We start from the raw sequence: 18,412 nt of genomic DNA, 5'->3' as shown, positions 1-18,412 counted from the left end.
AACTGTGGGTTGGGGAATTTCAAATTCATACTCACACTAGTAGCAAAAGACAACACAGGGCTGAGAAGCTGAAACTAATGTGCCTAGGAAATGGCAAAGGACTGTATATAGAGCAATCTATTTTCATTGTAATGGTGAAAAACACAATGTTTTAGGTTCTTGGACCCTGTATATTTCATAATTCCAACCACCATGGAATTGGCTGCAGATTCCATCCTCTGCTACAGAAATCGAACTTTCATTTTTAAAATAGGTTTCTTGCTCAAAGGGTGAAAAGAAACTCGACTGCACATAAATTGAATGAAAATGAGTGCACTGCTGTACTCAAGAAGCTGCAGTCAGATGTAAAAACAATAGCCACAAGAGAGCGGTAGCTCAAAGGGTGTTGACACTAAACCCTAATGTCCACTTAAATGTCCACATCATTAATTAAGTCATGGCTGATAATTTTACCTGAAACATCAAGCTAATGTGCATATTCCTAATTTTTGTGTACTGTAATAACTAGAGAGTCAGGGTCACTAGCCCCACCATAAAACCCCAAAGTCATATGTAACTATGCCCACAAAAGAGAATGAGAAAAAGAAGATTCAATCCCTTCCCAATGCCAGAAGCTCCAAATGAAGCCTGGGTGTCAAACCCACACGCTTCCGCTTCCACCATTCCATGTGCTCAAGGCCTCATCTGTCACCGCTGGCTCCCCTTCACAACTTCTATAGTGCAGTTAACATCATCAGTATAAAAATGTGCTGGAAGCTGAACCCTGAAACTTGAGAACAACAAAGAATCATAGAAATGTAGGGCTGGAAGGGACCTTGAGACGTCGACAAGTTCAGCCCCCTGTGATGATCCAGGAGCAGGTATACCTCATATAACTAGTATATATTTTATTGATATTCATATAAAAATAAATAACACCAGGGATATAGTATGATTGGAGTACTCATCATACTGAATTCAATAAACTTCTAGTATCTTAAGTGAACTGGTTCTGGAGTAAAATTTTCAGTTTACTGCTCTTGCAGATTAATTTAAATCCTAATTGCCATGGAGATGTTGTGCAAAAACTGCAAAAGTGTCTAAGTGAGTTAGGAGCCCATATCCAAATTATAATACTGATTTGGGAGTTAGACACCTAAATACCTCTGAGGAGCTGGGCCTAAGGAGTCTAAATCTCTTTGAAAGTCAATGGAACTTGGACATCTATGTATCTAAATCACATTAGTCTTGTAAGCCACCTAGGTTCTGTCGAAAATATCTAACATGCCTGCTCCTCCTCATATTGAGGTCAATGGTAAAACTCCCATTTACATCAATGGAAGCCAGCCCATGTTCGAGGTGATTGCTTTCTTAATGTGAGCAGCTGAGAAAGCTGGCCTAGACACTAAGGTAAAGCTGAGCACAACAGTGGTGTGCCAAATATTCACAACAAATGTGAAATTGCTTAACATTCATTTGATTTGGCAACCCATTAAGGAATGGGTATTGGACCCCATTTCAAGTAAACAAATCCTTTCCAAGCTAAAGGTAGATACGACGTTGGAATTTCTATATGCTTTCCATGAATAAATAAATAAAAATCACCACAGCTCACAGAAAAGCTAAATTTGAGAAGTGAAGAATAGCCCAAAATGGAAAAGTGATTCCCTTCCCTTCCCTCCCCCCAGGGTCACTCCTTGTGACATCTTCACTTCAGAACTCTGTGCTTCTAGCATGATTAACACCCACCCCACACCTGTACTCCCTTGGAAATGTGACAATGCAGGTGTAGTCACAAGATTAAATTAAAGTGAGGCTCTTAAAGGTGCCATGGTATCAGGCAGAGAATCAGGGGGTATTATGGAGAGGTTAGCACACTGTGAGGATGGAGCTTTATCTCCTTAGAGAGCCACAAAAACTTTTGGAGAGTTCATTCCCTACCTGCTGTGTGACCCTTACACTCCTTCACTCTTAAGAGGAGGACTGAGACACGCTCCAGAGTGTTTCCAGTATTATCTGCCACCCACTTTACCATGGAAGGGTATAAATAGTACTCAGGGCCAATTCTTTGACGTTTCCTGAAAGATGCCAAGTATCCTAAGGTCTCAGTGGTCTTCAGGAACTGAAGCAGATCAGCAATTCACAGGATCAGGCCATTAGCCATTTGCCAAAGAATTATAGCATGAGGTACAGTAGTAAAATTATCAAAGTAGATAATCTTGCTTCTCGTAAACCAAATAAAGTTTGGCTTTTAATAAACTGATTTTTTTAATTGAATATATCTCTGGTATTGTAAAATTTCCATTTTCCCAGCAACAGAATCAATGGGCTATTATATCTAGAATCTGTTAAATTATTTAAATGTGCCAAATGATTTGTGTAAGTCATTTTAAAAGGCAAATAACTGCACAGTTCCGTTTCGGAAAAGTTCATAATGACAGTACAGCCCCCCTCTCCTGTTATAGAGTTCTTTCATAGGAGATACGGAAACATGATGATATTGTCAACAAGAGAACAGTTGCATGGGAAATTATAGCATACCAAGCCTATCTGTTACCGAAGTGCATACCTAAAATAAACCATTATTCCATCCAGGCAGAGACAGGAAATATACTCTCACTGAAATGATTTTAATACATCTTGGGCACGTAAGAATGACCATTATTGTTTGCAATTAAATACACTGAATGATATATTCATATACAATTTGTATTACAGCAAGCACATAAGTAAAATCCTTTGCATTGAACTGTCCATTCACACTGCATAATATATTTAGTAGTAAACTCTGTGGAGTGCAATGAATTGTTTTAGTAGCTTTACTGCAATTCAATTCAATTTTAATTTGATACAATGTATCTTGAAATGTTTGATGGTGAGCAAAAACAATGAAACTGGGAGAGCTGGGAACAGCTATTCCTGTTTTACAACAGCAAGGCAAATGATGGAACAGACATGGCCTGGAATAAAAAGAAAATTAGTTTGTTTCTCATCAGGAATAATAAAACATTTAAATACTAGTCTGCTGACATTCTGCATTCCTTCATTAAATTTTTCTGCAAAAAGAATTTATAAAAATCACTTTAGAAAGACGCCTATCATTTGACCCAGATAAGGAAATATGTTTTCTTTGTGGGTTTATAATTATATTGCATACTGCTCTCTCATGATCTTCGTTACAGCATTGCACAGCAGCAGTGCCATCCCAGAAGCAGAGACTGGAGGCATAGTGTTTCAAGCAGACATAAAGCCAGAGCATATAGAAGAAACATGGAAACTCTGGGTATTTGGTTTTGATTTAGAGAACTGGACTGGGAAGTAGAAGGTGGGGAGAGTAAGGACATGCAGCCAAGAGAACAGAAAAGTTAGAACTATATCTGTCTACTCAATCATATGCTATTGGACTTGATTCAGGAATTCTGGGATGAATTTCTATCTATCATGTCATTCAGTAGGTCAGAGTAAACAATCATAATCTCTGTTTAAAATCTATTAAATCTATGAAGCATGGGGGGAGGAGATAGAATTAAGGCTGCAATTGACTGACCATAAATATAACAACCCCTCCCCCACATTCATATTTCAGTTCTGAAATTTCTACATGAAAATTACAGTTATATTTGGAACAATCACTAACACCACAGACCATTCAACCTCAGAACTTTTCCTAGTCATTCAAGAAACAAATATCTTATAATTTATTTCTGCAGTCTGAATTCATACCTCTCTGACTTCTACAAACCAATACAAAAGAACCTATATGAAACTTCTGAGAGACACATTAGCACTATGTTAAAACACATGAACTTTATAAATACAGCAAAGTTTGGAATTTAATATTTTAACTTTAATTTATTATTTTGTCAGAAAATGCCAATTCATCAAAATTTAAAACTGTTCATGGAAAAAGTTCAATTTTGACAAATTTCTTATTTCTAAATAACTTTGGGAAAAAAAGTTTCAAAATTGTTGAAATGTCCCTTTTTGACATTTTCAAAATGAAAAATTCTGGGAGTTCTTTGTGGGTTGTTTTTCCCCCCATTTTGTAATTTAAGCTAATTATAGTAAAAAATTTAAATAAAAAAGTTGAAATGAAAACTAAACATTTCACAATTCTATTTTAAAAACGTTGCAATTAACCCACACTTCCCCCATCACCATCACCCCCTTCTTGATTGCCCGTTCATGACAATTTTCAAGATTTCAACTTTTCATACTGATTCAACACAGGAAACGTTTTTTGAAACCTCAAAAATTTTCCTGGGATGCAAAAAACATTTGCTTCCTAACTTTGCTATTAACCAATAAACTGGCAGGAATTAAGGCTGCATTTTGGTTGTTGAAAATCAGGGTGAAGACATGTATGGAAGAGAGGAGTAGCTGATGTTGAGAAGTGGAGTATACTGTGATGTCAAATAGAGAACTTCTTATTTCCTTTGGTCTTATGACATGTGCTAGTGGGATATTGTGACATAGCTGCCTTAAATAAAAGTTAACCAAACATTTTGTTTGGAGCTCTCATATCTTTTCCAAAAAGATTGCAGCATTTCCAGCTCTCGTTGTTTTATTACAGGTCTTGGGATATTTGGGATTTTCTTAACTTGATGTGAGACATTCATCTTTCATTTTTAAAAAGTAAATTTCTAGTCTTCATGATTGCAGAGAAAATGTTATAAGTTCAAAGCTTGATGGGTTCAAAGTTCAGAAGGAAAATAAATTTATCATTAAAAATATCTCCTACCCTCTCGGTGACTAGCTGGTTGGAGGGCAGGTGGAGGAAACACAGGCTTCTTTGTCAGGCATGGTGGCATTGCATAGCCAGCAATCAAGGGCTACAGCAGTGGCCACAGAAGCAAGCTATTGCAAGCAAGCAAGCAAATAGGTCAGCTTTATGCAAACAAATAATCTCCTCCCATTTCCAATAGTTCAGGCTAGTCCACAGACCCAAAAATACGCTGTCAGTCAGTAGGTCTATGGGTCTTTTGAAACATTTGTGGTCATGCATCAGTCAACCAACATTATTTCACCCATCCTAAAATGTCTCCTAAAAACAACTGGAAAACGCAAATATGGCAAAAAGCTGTAACTGAAATCATAGGACTACACCAATCACCTATCCACTCAGCTATATTCAGAGCGGGGCATTTCTTGCTTTACAGACAGATGTTTATAATCTTCCCTTTATATATTGGTACTCAGCAGTCAGCTGGGCAGCTTTTTTGAGCAAATAGGAAATTCACCAGAAAATGCATTTTAGGGGGCACCGTAACTATTCAGGAATTTGGGTTGAATTTGGCAGAGAGTTTTTGCCAAAAAACCACAAACCAAATAAAAACATTGAAAATATTGAAACATTTTATTTCAAAGTTTTCTAATCAAACTGTTTTGACATTTTGTTTTGAAACGACATTTTCAAATCAAAATGTCATTTCAAATTGACCTTTTCAAAACATTTTGTTTGACCCAAATGAATTTTTTTCAAGGTTTTGTTTCAATGAGAAACTGAAACCAAAAATTCAGTTTTTGGGTTTGAAACAGATTTTTTTTCTAGATTTTTTTATTCAGCCACTGAACTAAAAAAGACAAGTATTCACTCAGTCTTGTTCAGCAGCTCAATTTTGGACAACATTTTTTTTATGCAAAAATTCTGGGAGAAAGGTTAATTCAGCCAAAAGAAAGTTTTTACCTCCTACATTTTGGGGCTCAATTTTAATATGCAGGCCTATCTGCCTCACCTCAGTTATCAAGCCTTGACCAAATCAATTTGATACACCATAAATGTTATAGCAATCCCTTTTAAAAACATGTGCTCTGAAATATCTTTTTCTATTAAAGGAAACACGATAACAATTGCAAAGGGAAATATCTTCTTGGAAATAATATCCCTTTGGATACTCTAAACAAAAATGTAACCAAAATATATTAAAAGCCTTTATTATACAAAATAGTGCTGGAGGAATTTTAAAAAATCCATAGCAACCTGAATTAAGAAATACAACAGAATCTCCTTCTAGACAATCAAAATAAGGTTAGTAGAGTATAAAACAGATAAACTACCAACCCATTAAAAGGCTGTAAAGTAATGTGAAAAGTTCACCTGTGACAATTTATAAACAAAACAGCAAAAGATACCAGGAAATACCAATGAAAAGCTAAAGAATAAAAAGAGCAATAGAACAGTAGAAGGTTTCAGTCATAAGTGGATTGATGCTTGACTAGAAGACTCTGGTCAGAATAAATTAAAATATAAATAAAAGTGTTGCCAGTTAAATGCATGGAGCTGATCAGTAAAAATCAACTAAACCTTTTTTGTCAAAATTTGCTGATTCAGCAGAATCCAGCCATTCTATGGAAACCTGTCAATTTCAAAGAAATCACAATGGAAATCAGGCAGGTTTTCTCCTGGTCCCTCAGAAGTCTCTCTGGAGGCCTACGGGGGAGCCCAGGCTTTCAAGGTCACAACTCAGCAGCCCAGCCTCCCAGAGCTTCTAGGCAACCATTTCCATCTGTCCATCTGGCAATTATTCAGTTAATTATTTGCCCTACTATTGATAAGAATCACTTTTCCTATTTTAATAAGAGGCCGGCACATGACTGAGGGGAAAGAAGATAAAAGGGAGCTACTTTTGTTTAAGCATAGGTTACATATTTTGTAGAGAGTGAGAACTTAGCTCAATACTTTTTGCTCTAACCAGTAAAGGGGGGGAAATGCCTAGCCTGCGTAAACACAGTAGCAAACTTTTAAATCAGGAGATGAGGAATGAAAGACAAACTATTCTCCTGGAAGGTTTTATTGTTGCAGTGAAAGTCTTTGTTCATTAATGTGGCTTATGACTCCTTATAGGATTGCTGCTAAATGGGATTTCCTTAATACTTTCATGCTTTCTTAGCTTTAGGTGTTGCTGTGCATTGTGGACCAATCTAACTTACTGATGGGACAAAGGAAATTCTGTCTATCTATCCAGGTACTTATGTTACCCACATCATCACAGCATCAGAGCAGCTTTTCCTTTTCCCCTCCTTACTTCATATCAGAACAGGGCCTGCCTGCAGAAAGTTAACGCATTCCATACTGCAAAGATGGGCCATGGCAATTGTCTCTTGGATGTTCCCAATTGTGCATATTCTTTATAATGATATTTATTGCAATGGGAACCTGCTATATTTCTGCACATTTCTTTTACTAGCTGTTAACCACGACCCTCAAACACTCTTGGTAGTTTGGACCCCAATTCTTTTTTTTACACATTGTTGGTGTACTGACGACTTTTGACTCGGTCACCTTTATTATTATTATTAGTTTATTGTTTGTAGTACAGAACCATCTAGGAGCCCCAGTTGTGGACCAGGACCCCATTGTTCTGGGCACTGTACAAACAAAATGTACACACCTCAGAAGAAAGTGCTTCTTCTAGCTTTCTTCCTTCTTTTCTCTATTCCCACTTCCTCCAACCCCAGCCTTCCCTCCTGGATCTCCAGCTAAATGAAACCATTTTTAATATAGTTCCACTGCCCCAAACACACTGAAATTCCAACGTATAAGAAAGACCAGTTTTCTGGCCCCATTAATTTAGCTTTCAGTGCTGGGAGAATTTACCCCTTGACCTCATTATTATACATATTAAATCAATGACCATAATGACCTGGGGCTCTTTTCTGTTCCTATCTGAGAAATTCATTACAAAATTAAAAACTGGGACTGTCATCTGTCAGATAGTTAAGCCAATTTTAGCTGTTTTGCACAACCATACTTTGTGTACTACATAGCCACAATGACAGGTCATGCTGAAGCAGATCACACAGTTTAATAACAAAACAAAATAAAAAAAGAGCTAGAGAATGCTTTATAAAAGGAATCGGTTGATGAGATACAAAGATGCTCTTGGAGGTCTGAAAAAGGTCAGTTTTAAGATCTGTCAATCAGTTTTGAAGATTGTAAAATAGCTAAAGAAGATAGGATCATGCTATGTAAGCAGGCTGCATGGTTTACTTAGACTAAAGCATAAAGGGCTGAATTCTCTGCTGGCGTAACTCCAGTCTGATATAATTGGCTTCACTGGAGATACTCCTGATGTAAAATACTATTCAGCATGAGCAAGGTTGTCAGAGGTCAATGGCAATAGACTAGCAGAGAATTTGACCCTACAACTCCAATACTGAGGAAACTTTTTTTCATGTGCACTAAGGTCCCTTTCTAGCAGTCTGGCAGTGTAAAGACTCCTCAAAGTGGCACTAACTTTTAGTTAAGTTCACTTTAAGGCAATTTTACACTGCTAGAAGGGTGTAATGGAACCCTCATGTGAATGAAAATCAGGCCCAGGGTGTCCATTTTATGGCTGACAATATCAATCTCTCAGCTTGATGACAATGAAACTAAGCTTCAAATCAATTCAAATTTTAGACAATCCAGTTCCCTGATTCTCGGTTATGATCTGTTTTATGAGATTTAGGGAGTTTCCACTCTTGCCCGTCAGGTTATTAACAAATTCTACTTTTTTTATGCTTGACTATATATGTGAAACATTTGTCATTGGCTTCTGCATAAGACTTATCTGAGACTGTTGCATTTTCTTTGACCTACACCAGATTTAAAGACAGGAAGGGGGAAGGGGAGCAGCAGCAGCAAATCAGAACTCTGTAGTTAGCACAGTGTTTCTACACAAACCTGACCTTCACTTGACAATACAGAAGCCAGATCTATCTCCACAGTATGGATGTTGAGCCAGAGGCAGAAAGAAAAAGAAAGATTTTTGAAAAAAAGGAAGTTTTTAAATGAAGATTGGAAGAAATGTTACTCACACTATTTTAGGGCAGAAAAAGCTCCCCCACCTCCCAAATTGTTAAGCATAAAGCACAGTATCACACCATGATTACACATAAAATGCATTAGTCTATTTTTAGTTCTACCCAGCCGTGAGCCATCCGCTGTTCCATACAAGATAAATGAATCGCACTCTAATTGCCTTTCACATGTCTCACTCTATTCTGAATCTTAAAGTTTCAAGAATCGAATGTCAAAGCACTTTGGGCCAAATCTTAGGCAACTTGCCTAAGATTTGGCCAAAGTAATTCTTTGGGAGGAATATTAATTATGCAGGATATGAAGCCTTCAATCTGTTCTCTGGTTTAAGTAGCATACTATGCTTAAACATCAATTTGAACCACATAAATCATAAACGAGGTAGGTCAGCATGATGTTAACTCTTCCCTCTGTGAAAGCAGTGTGATCACCCGTAATAGTCTAATCAGTTCACATTTTACATAAATCACCTATCTCCAGCCGACAGGCCTCTAGCACATTATTGTAGAAGCCCAGTGTGCTGCATCCCTGCACACACTGTATCTCAGAGGATCTCTTTATTGGGTTGGATTAAATTCAATTACTTTGCTAACATTAAACATCAAACTGGAGCAGACTCTCCCACATAGGATTACAATTTAGAGATGGCAATATTCTGCTCACGGTCTAAATGCTCAATTAGCTAATTGAGAAAGGAGGATCCATCTGGAATTTCTCCTTACTGGCCTGGTTCTGAGGCAGAGATCAGATGATTATTTTTCTAGTGACTTTTTTTAATTGCAAATTCATATCCTCTCTGAAGAATCCATGGGGCCAGATGCTGGGATGTGTGGTGGCTGTTTTAGGCAATACTGTCGGCAGATTTTGGCTTCAAAGCCAAGGTATCCCTCTGTACTATGACCCTCCAGTGGTATAGAGCAGTAGCTCTCAACCTTTCCAGACACCGTCCCCTTTCAGGAGTCTAATTTGTCTTGTGTACCCCCAAAATTTTACCTCATGTAAAAACTCCTTGCTTACAAAATCAGACATAAAAATACAGAAGTGTCACAGCACGCTATTACTGAATAATTGCTCACTTTCTCATTTTAACCATAACATTATCAAATAAATCAATTGCAATATAAATATTGTACTTACATTTCATTGCATAGATATAGAGTAGTATAAACAAGTCACTGTCTGTATGAAATTTTAGTTTGTAGTGATTTAGCTAATGCTTTTTATGTAGCCTGTTGTAAAACTCGGCAAATATTTAAATGAGTTGATGTACCCCGGAGATACTTCTGCAGGGGTAGGTGTACCCCTGGTTGAGAACCAGTAGTATAGAGCCAGCACAGACTCATACTGCTGGTGGAGGCATGCCTGCAGGGAAAGGGGAATGGCTTGAATGTCTACACTGTGCTGATCTCAGCACACAAAACCTTGCGGCTATTTGCAGCCAGTTTAAATTCATACCATCCAAGGACCTCATGTACAGAGGACTGTCAGAGTGCAAGCTGAACTTTGTCACATTTGCACACACGTGGGCATGCATGCGTGCCCACACACAATACCTTGAATTTTCATGGTCTTTTGCTGAGGATATGGCCACAGAGTTACCCATAAGAAAGTGTAAACAACTGCTTGTTTGTTTTTCCAATGAAACTGGCTGCTTCTTTCAATATTTTGTCTGTACTATATGTATGATCATATACTATGGGATGACCACATTTTAGCAAGTCTATTTTGTCATATAGATAAATGCAATAGAACTGAAATATAAAAACGTGCTTGACAGTATGTGCTATATTGGTTGTATTAATTTGACCAGAAGGACTCCAGAGAGTGAATTGCACTGCCTATTCATGATTAATTTCCTGTACTTCTGCTAGCGTGTAGCATCAGAGAAGGCCCTTAAAGAGGTAATGATAAATGGAACTCAAGCCTCAGAAGATTCATTTCTGTCTGGAAGCTTGAAAATCACTGTCTTCAAGTGAATTCAAAATTTCCCCAAATATGTTGATACTGTCTATAATATTGAGGTATTTTTAATATTTTTCAAAGCACTCTAAAAGGCTTTTTAAGTTTACGGTAGTGCTAATGATTTTTGGTTATATAGTCACTCCCCCTCTTTTAGCACAGTGTTTTCAACTGGAGAAGAAATGCAACACTCTGTCCATTTGAATGAACATAAGATATGTTTTTAATGCTTCAGGGACTGAATGTCATGGTAATGACCTCAAGCCAAATTAGTTAAGAGAACACGATTGCTATAGATACATGATTATACATGATGGCAAATTTGTGGCATTTCCCTTTCATCATCAAGCATTTAGACTGGGATTTCAGAGAGTTTTAAGAAAGTTAGACAGCCAAATGACATTGAAAGTGAATGAGAGTCAGGCATGTTATTCACTTAGGCTCCTTTGAAAATATTAGGCTTAATTCCCCCTGGATTTTTAGAAAATCCCTTGGGGAAAATATGTGGAGTTATAAGCAGTGAGATACATACAATTTTGTGGGAAGAGAGTTAATAGCTAAGCTATAGAAGATATATTTGGGTTGACTTATCCCCACCATACCAATTCACAACTCCCCTAGGAAAATTTGATTAAAAAATTGAAACTAGACCTTCTTTGGTGAAATGTTTTATATTAATGTTTTTAATTTTTTGGATTGTAAAACCTTTAGTGAGAACAAGTGTTGGTCGGCTGCAGCCTTGATTTCTTTCTTCCCCCCCCCCCCCTCTTTTGCTTATTTAGAGTTATTCTGAAGACACGCTGCCCTCTTTTTAAACAAATTTTAATTATTTTGCATCACAAGTGCAAAGCTGAGCAGCAGCTTTTCACTGCTGTTGAATTAAATCAACAAGCATTTTCTATTCAGCTATCAAAGGTGAAAACTCTGGAATTTAAAATGTAAATATATGATGTTTGTGTGGTCTTTGGACAGGATTTTCCATCCTGGGCACTACCTTACTATGAAAATTAATAATCAGGAAAACCCCTTGGGCATACAGAAGGATTAAATTAAAGGCTCTCTAGGATTGTGCATAGGGATCACATACTTTTTTTTTTTGGTCATGTGACAAAAACCTGGTTTGAGACATGCAAACTCATCCAATTTTAAACCCAAGGCTCCATGGGAGTGAGGCAGATTGTAAATATTTCACATAGTGCAATAGTCATGAATAGGAACTAGTCAATTGGCTTGCTAAGTGTTAGGCAATGTAACTGATAAGAATGTGCATGCTGCGCTGTTCCCATGAGTAAATGTTTAGCTGTTGAGGAGAACGCCTTCTTTATTAGCCATTAATTGTAATGAAAATGGGAACATAGTAAATACAAACCACATTTAGAAACAGAAACAGTGTAATTAAATCCTTCCCTTCTGGATGCCATTTAGTATTTAAGAGAGAACAGCACATTTGAGAGTCCCCTTCTGAATGCCAGCGGGTTTTAAATCTCTTGGGAAGACACTTCCCTGAGTTCTCTAAACCCACATCTGAACTGTATTAATTAATTTCAAAGCAGACAGTCTGTGATATGCTTTAGGTGCTGCATTATTTTCAGAAGTGTAACCAGAGATGACAGCAATCCCGGGGTTCATTTATACCACTGTTGCTTCTTGTATTTCACTATAGTTATTTATCACAGTAAGCATAAGCAAGTAAACTATACATCTAGATCAATCAGTCTTACACTGCTTTAAATGAAAATGATGCCTTATTATAATCTCTCTTAGGATCATAATGTAGTGGTAATAGCATATAAATCTGAAGGAAACAAGAGTTGTTAGATTCAACAACCATTTAAAACATGAGACATGTTATAAACAGGCTTCATTGCGCTCCGATCAATAAGGCCAAAATTAATGGACTCATTTTCCTCTGTGATATCAGGTTTGGTTTCACAGAAGCAGTGCTGTAGATTTATGCAGCAGGAAAGAGACACAGACAGCTTTCCTTCTTGAACTTTTGCACATGAACTCCTAGCAAGTAATGATGACATATTGAAAGATCAGTTTATTTGGATATCTTTTATAAAATATTTTGAAACAATCTTGCTTAGATGTAAATCATCTCTCTCTCTCTCTCTCTATATATATATATACACATACAAACACACACACACACACACACAAAAAAATATACCTATCTAAGTATGTTTGGGAAAACCAGAAAGTTTGCTATAAATAGTTGTAATCTCAGTTATATAAATATTTTTAAATGTTCTTAATAGACATTAACAAACTAGTCTATAATTTAACTGTGTTTTCTGTTTTGTTCATTTAGAGATTTTATTTTACATAGGAATTCTTTCCAGGTTCTTTCACACTATGGGCTAGAGTAAAAACAGAAACCTAACTCTCTTAGACCATTTTGAAAATCCCAGATGTAACTCCCGTCAACTGCTGCCGAATTTCCAGGTAAGTGTAGACCAGGGCTTGGGTCTAACTCCTATTGACTTTCAATGGGATTTGGGCAGTATCAGAGGGCTTCCTTTCACCTACCCTATGAGCACTTCCACCTTTGTTCTCATAATCTCCTAGTCACACACTTTTTATTTTTTCACTATATGTGCTTTTAATCTTCAATTTCAAAGCAAACAGAAAGAACCACAGGTATACAGAAGGAAACTTCCACATAGTTTGTCTCTTGTCCATTGCCCCTCTTACTTCACTGCTCCTCCCAAATGTATCCTCCCAATTGCCTCATTAGCCCAGCAATTCCAATCCAACTGTCACTAATCCCAAAAAACTGGTTAATTAAGTCTGCACCTTTCAAGCACTGCAGCAACCTCAGTGGCCAGAATGCTTCAGATAGTGCCTATGATAGGTGCAATATTGCAACCATTTGCTTGGTCAAGAAACTTTCCCCATGGAGGAACAACAGTATGGAATGTGGTATTCTTGGGAAGGAAGTGATGCAGAAATGTTTCCATTAATATATAAAAGATGATAGCCTTTACATTGTTTCAGAATAATAAATTTCTTTCCACATGAATATTGGTCCTATTTTTTTAAGAGTGTAAAATAATTGGATGCATGAATGAAATCAGAGCCCAGACAAATGTAATATAGAATAATGGGTACATATATAAATAACTCTTAAGGGAGTTATAAAATCGGCTGCCATTTGAGTGTCACTTTATTATGGAAGCATTAAAGCAATTAAATGCTACTCTGAGATGTGCAGAAATGGGAAAGGATAAGCTAAACAGTGTGTGAAATTATATTTCCCAGTAATTTTCATTAATGTTCATTAAAGTTATTTTCAAGTATAATGGGAAATACTCCTCTCTGAAGTGTATGGATTTTACAGTTAGCAACTATCTAACTACACACACATACATATTTTTATAGCTTTAGGCTATATCAATATGTAAAATTATATATGTGTGCAAGTAAAATAATTATAAGATTGGCAACCGATTATTGTTTGGACCAGGCTGTTCTGAAATACTGTACTTTCCATTAACAAAAACAAATTTGTATTCTGTTAAATATAGAGTGTGTGTATCTGTATAACAAGAATTAAGATTATACTAAGAACATAAAAGTTGAGAAATGGACATTGCAAGGCTATACAGACAGACAATCTTAACTCTGACCTTTTCTGCATTAACATTGTGCGGCAAACGCGTGTGCGTGCACACACAAATCAACAAATGTCCATGTTAAATTTACATGTAGAACTGTGTAATTTACTGATTTTTCAGTTCACTGGCTGAACTGGAAAAAAATACCCCATATTATTTCAGTTCAACTTGAAATAAAGAATTTAAATTTTTCAGTGAATTGAAAAAAGTAATATATTCATTTTGGGTCACACAAAACATTTTATGTGACCCAAAATGAAACACTTCATTTTTGAAGATTTTTTTACCTCTTAAAAAAACCCAATACTATTGAAGTAAATATCAAAACAGACCTTTTTAAAAAAAAAAAAAAAAAAAAAATTCGGGGGGATGGCTGAAACAATGTGGTGAATTCAACACAAATTCACAAAATATTTCAGTTGCCCCCACATCTGCATTTTTTGGATGAAAAAAAGATTTGGAGAAAAAATTTTGTCCAACTGAATTTGCATGTACATCCACTGTACTCCATAAAACCACGGCCATACACTAATACCAAAATCCTTTAAGGTGCTGAAAGCCCTCAACCACCATTTCAAGTTCTGTTTAAACAAAGCAGGTGGGTAAAGCTACATGCTGAAGTTATTTTCTGAACTGGCGCTCATATGTGGAAGGGGATCTAAACTTCATGGAGGACAATGGTTGGCTCACAAAGACAAGGGATTATGGCAGCCTCCTCAGGCCACTATAGGGGCCACAGCACTACCTGGAACCTCCACGGTGCTGGTGCTATTGCTTTTTTTGGGGGGGGGCCATAGATTGTTTAGTATCTAATAAGGCACAACATATGCAATAAAACTGATCTGTGATTTCTTGCATAGACATTCAAGCTAAGGCAAAACACTTTGCAATACAGTCCTTTTCTGTACAAAATTTTATGCAAAACTATACATTTACTCTACACAATTCAGCCCTTTCAACATTTAAAACCACAGGGTTTCTTTTCTGAAAACATAAGTTGTCATGCTCAAAACTCAATAATTGCCTTCCTCGCCCATTCACTTAATACAAAATCTAGATAGGAGAGTAGTCTGTGCTGAAATAAGATCAAGAAGAGGTTCCAGAAAATTGAGCACTACAACAGTGATTTAATACCCTTGGAACAGTGGAACATGGTGCTTATCTTATCTTATGTGCGTATCTTATAGCTTCTTTTATTAGTGCGCTGGTTCCCATCTCTAACATCTGTAGAAGAGTAAAGAGTTAAAAGCTGGACAAGTGGTCAGGCCTAAGCTACAGGGAATGGGGTCAAGGCATGGGCAAACCTAGTTTCTGTTAATTGGTGTGAATTCTAGTTAGAGTCTGTTATTTCTCTTCTTTTCCTCCCTCCCTGGCCATCTGTGACAGGAATGAGGCTAATAAAATAACTATGGCCATTTCTGTGCAAGGGCTTTTGGTGGGAAGAAAGCATTATCTTCCTTCTCCCTTTACTTCATACCTTTACTTCAAAGAATGTTAGTGTAAAATGTATAGGTTTTAAGGTGATGTGCCTGACCTCTGTATGGTAATCCTGTAAACAACCAACGGGGGGGAAGGGGAGGTATAATTGTATTCATTATGTAGCTGTTAATATTTATTTTATAGGGATCAATGTAACCAAATAAGGGTCTATGGGGAGTTGCTAAATATGTATACATTTACATACTGTTATTGATAAAAGAATTGTAAAGTAACCCCCTCGTTGCTCACTCACGGCATCGAGGTGGAACGAGCAGGCAATAAAGGGTTCCGTCTCCCCAGTCTGCCCCAGGGACAACCTGTTTGGTTATTTCTAACAACGAAAGTCATTGCACTGGAAATTTAAGTTGAATGAGAGAGCAAGCTTTATAGTCTCACATATTAATTCTAGGCTTTGACTGCCTTCTTTTCTGGCTCTTCTTTCTTAGGATCCTGTTTCATCTTACAATCTGCCAAGGCAGCCTTGATTGCACAGCCAGCATAGAGCAGAGTAGTTTAACTGGCGGAAGGCAGAGTTCTTTAGCAATACCAGAATTTCTGATCATCAAGTCTTCATCAACTGCTTTTGTTTTTTCTTTAATCCACTCCGTGGCCAGTGATCTTGAGGCAATTGACTATCCATAGTCAAGTGTTTTGAATCTTGCATCAACATTCCCTGCCCCCTCCTACCCGCATTTTTTGTCCACTTCAACCTATAGTTTCATCACATCTCCACAAGCAGGAACACCAACTAATTCAGTGCCAATATCCTTATCATTCTTCTCCAGGGAGCTCATGTTTCTGATTGTCCTAGTGATCCACTAATTCCTAATGATACATTGTGATGCAAGCATCAGGGCCAATGCCCCCAGTCTGAGTCTCAGCAGAGTAGCAGCTCTGCCCACCCGTTACCTGCAGCGCTTCCATCTTGTGTCAGAGGAGCCGACATACTCAGTGTTGCAGCACCCTTCCCCCGCCTTTACTTCATTCAGCCCCCAACATGCCCCCTATACCAGGACTTTGAGGGAAGTCCTTGGGGGGCAGCTGTATTGCTGTCTTCTACAGTGACTGCCAGGGAGATCTTCCTCCATCTGGATTCAGGGTTATCAGAGCCCCTTTACACTGCTCTGGCCCTTTTACTTGGCATACAGGGGCAGGATCAGAGTCTTACCCTTGCTCCCTGTCCTATAGCATTTACTGGTAATGAGTTTACAGGTGGCCAAAGTTTACAAACATAAGAGGCACAAATAATCTTCAAATAAACACTCCAACTGATTTGTCCTTATCTAAGCCAAACCTAAGCGCCAAGCCATTGAGCTTAAGCCATGATTATTCAATGAGTCTATCCAAAGCCTACTGAAGTCAATATAAAGACTCCAGCTGACTTCAGTTGGCTTTGGATCAGGCCCTGTACAGTTAAATCCAACAGGACATCAGTTACAAGCACAGCCAGGGAGAGCAGACCTTTCTTTCTTCATTTTCCCTTCCCTAATGTTCCATATTGTAATACCTCAGGTAATTGAGCCCCACTCTGCAGGTTTCTTATTTAGTATGAAAAATTCAATGAAATGTGTGATATAGCATCTCCCAGTGAATCGATTCCTCTTGCACCCTGGCACAAGCACATTGAAATGATATTTTATTCTCAGCTGGCCTACACAGTAAGTTATTTATATTTTCAGGATATGAAATCAAAAGAAAAAAGTGAACAAGTTTTTTCACTGTGGCTATTTAAAACTTTTTTAGCCTTTTCCCCCACCCGCCAAAAAATATTATATAATGATCTGGCCGTATATGATGGATGTTACATCTATATAAACCTCTGTAATCCTGCTCGCTATCATTTCTTTTAAAAACTCCCTGTGGCAATCTCTTTGAAGGTGGCTGGCAAGGTTTTGTTTATAGATCTCTTATTAGCACAGAACCAGACAACTGAGAGCCGGAGTCTGCCAATCTTACTCATTCTGGCAACTACTCAGGGTAAGAATGGCAGAATATGGCCATATTTGAATTAAGGATTGTACTGTGTGTAATGTACAACTGGTCTGAAAATTGGAAGGGTGGGGTTTGCAGAAAATCTGGAAAAAAATGAAAAACATTGTGTCAGAGATTTTTCATAGAATTAAACTTATTGTCAAAAAACAAAATTTTGGGATGTGCCACTGCTAGGATGGTGCTGCCTCCTGATCACTCTGATCATTTACATGTCAGTGAAATTGGTTGTAACTGGGGAATAGTTCAACTCTTCCTGTGGTTGCACTACATCTCTCTGTCTCTCTCTCTGTTTTGTTCCAAGATCTGCTGCTGCCTCTTTGTGATTTTGCCCTTGGCCAGGTCACTCAATGATTTCCGCTTCTAGGGTATAGTACTTCAATGTCTCTGTCATTCCCACAGTGGCCCAAGAAGTCTTGCAGTTCACTGCCACCCATGCCACTTTCCCAGTAGTGGGTAGGGGAACCTGGACCCACCCCCTACTCTCGGCCCAGCCCAGGGACCCTACAACAAACAGCCAAGGTCTGTTCAGTCCCTAACCTTGCTGCTTACTAGCTGGGATGCTTCCTTCCCCAGCACTCCCCCC

General features: G+C 37.7%; 1 pseudogene; it reads right to left on the bottom strand.

The window, feature by feature from the left end:
* Nucleotides 1–16,242: 16,242 nt before the first annotated feature.
* On the bottom strand, nt 16,243–16,761 carry LOC137144703 (iron-sulfur cluster assembly enzyme ISCU pseudogene; annotated as a pseudogene).
* Between the last annotated feature and the right edge of the window lie 1,651 nt (nt 16,762–18,412).

Source organism: Emydura macquarii, unplaced genomic scaffold (genome assembly GCF_026122565.2).
Source record: "Emydura macquarii macquarii isolate MOO-44397 ecotype Brisbane River unplaced genomic scaffold, CSIRO-AGI_Emac_v2 contig_3477, whole genome shotgun sequence".
Lineage (NCBI taxonomy): Eukaryota > Metazoa > Chordata > Testudines > Chelidae > Emydura > Emydura macquarii.
This window is presented reverse-complemented; position numbering and strand designations above follow the sequence as displayed.